The sequence below is a fragment of the Triticum aestivum genome, chromosome 4A, assembly GCF_018294505.1.
Source record: "Triticum aestivum cultivar Chinese Spring chromosome 4A, IWGSC CS RefSeq v2.1, whole genome shotgun sequence".
Taxonomy (NCBI): Eukaryota; Viridiplantae; Streptophyta; class Magnoliopsida; order Poales; family Poaceae; genus Triticum; species Triticum aestivum.
Genome location: NC_057803.1, coordinates 613,059,200 through 613,061,251, shown reverse-complemented (window position 1 = coordinate 613,061,251; position 2,052 = coordinate 613,059,200). Strand labels below are relative to the sequence as shown.

The following is a 2,052-nucleotide window of genomic DNA, read 5'->3' as shown; positions in this document are numbered from 1 at the left end:
TGAATATATTTGAAAAGAGCCAGAGAGTTACAGAGGTTCATGCATTGTGCGAGGAAAGGGAGTCACGTCACAGACCGCCGTGTTCTTTGAGAGTTTCCGTCTTGAGGCGGTGAGACCAAATAATTAGATCATCTAGAATGCTTTAACCGAACTATGAGCATTAATATCTAATCCCTGGAAAACCTTTTTGTTTCTTGCATCCCAAACTTTCTAGAGAATAAGCAGGAGCATGAGGGGCCTAATCGAGGCAGGCAAGGGGTCCGACGGCGTAGTAAGAGAAAAGTGTGTCGATGAGCATGAACTGCGGTCGTATAGCCACGACTCTCCAGATCCTGCATGTCGGCCGGTATGAGAAGAACAAGTGGTCGCGGTCTTCCACTGCATGGCTGCACCGCGGGTAAGAGTCATAGTCCAGAATGTTTTTCATGTGCAGGTTCTGCCTGGTGTTCAGCCGGTCGAGGTAAAGGAGCCAGCCAAAATCATGACGTTTTTTGGCACCTTTGAATCCCAAATAAGCTACACCATCAGAGTCGCGTGAGGAGAAAGCATCCGTTAAGCAGTCGCCTGGGAGGTAGCAACGCCTGCAACAAAGAGTTTAGGGAGGCAAGTTCTGCGACCACAGTAGAGGTTAGGTGATTACGAAGAGCAAGTTCAGTCCCATCCTGTAATATTGTGGCTACCATGTCATTTTGATTGGTGTGGTGGGAGAAAACAGCGGGGAAAACAAGAGCCAATGGCTCTGGCTATAGCCAACGAACTAGCCAAAAGAAGGTGGGGCATCCATCACCGATGGAGCAGTGTGGAATCTCTCTTAGAATTTGAAGCTGCTTAAAAAAATTGCCAGGAAGGAGTTGTTTTCCTGTGGGTAGATACTGTAGATTACTGAGACAGATAATTCCAGCCGGCAACTCTACTATTTGTGTGTCCCTAAGATCTATGGCCTCTAGATCGTGTAGCATCACAACACTTGGTGGTAGCTTTGAAATGATGGTGCCCCTTAGGCTGAGAAACTTAAGCTGGTATAATTTGTCCATATTGTTCATGTCATACTCTTCCAAACCTTCACAACCTTCAAAGTCCAATACACGTAAAGCTTCAAATTTAAGAAGACTAGGAAATTGTTCCATATAACCTGATGATGTTACTATTAAAGATTGAGCTTGACTTAGATCTTCATTTGCTAATGCGGATGCCATCTCCTGGTCAATGTGCTGAACTGATAGTCGCCGAATAAAACCATGACGAGTAGTCAAACTTGTTTGGCCTCTGCCTACCACAGTGACAAAATTATCTTCAACTGCTTTTGAAATAATAATTTCAAGCATCATATCGTGAACTCGGCAGGCACGAACCTTACCATCATACCCAGTGTCCACTGGTTGTACCATGCTTTTGTTGATAAGATCGTAAAAGTAGTTCTCGGCGACCTCTTGTCGGCTTTGTCCACGCTCTTCCTGGATAAAACCTTCTGCTATCCATCTCCTCACTAACCTCTCTTTGTCAATCTCACAATCCTCAGGAAATACACTTAAATACAACAGACAGGTCTTGAGATTAGGTGGAAGAACATTATAGCTAAGGGATAGTATGCTATTCATTCCCTCTAGACTTTGGTTATTTTCCAGTGCAGAACCACATGACCTTTTAACCTTCTCCCACTCCTCCTTGGTAGCTGATCTGTTTGCCAACAAACTAGATATAGTGACAATTGCCAATGGTAGGCCTGCACACTTTTTTAGGATTTCATTTGAAACTTCCTTGAGCATATCAGGACAACAACCATCAGAGCCAAATATCCTTTTGAAGAACAAGCCTCTAGAGTTAACATCACTTAGTGGTTCCATTGCATACATGCGGTCATCAGTACTCAGACAACATGACTTGGCTGCATCAACAATGCGTGCAGTGGTTATAATTCTGCTACAACAATCATTCTCTGGAAAAACACACTTAATAGTGTTCCATACTTGTGAGGACCATCAAAGCCAAAACATGAACACAAGTAAGAGGGCAAATACTTGACCTTTTCCTTATCTAAGCCCTACGTAGTAT

General features: G+C 43.7%; 1 pseudogene; it reads right to left on the bottom strand.

The window, feature by feature from the left end:
* LOC123084064 (disease resistance protein RGA5-like) overlaps positions 1–1,853 on the bottom strand; it is a 2,978-nt pseudogene extending 1,125 nt beyond the window's left edge.
* Positions 1,854–2,052: the final 199 nt, after the last annotated feature.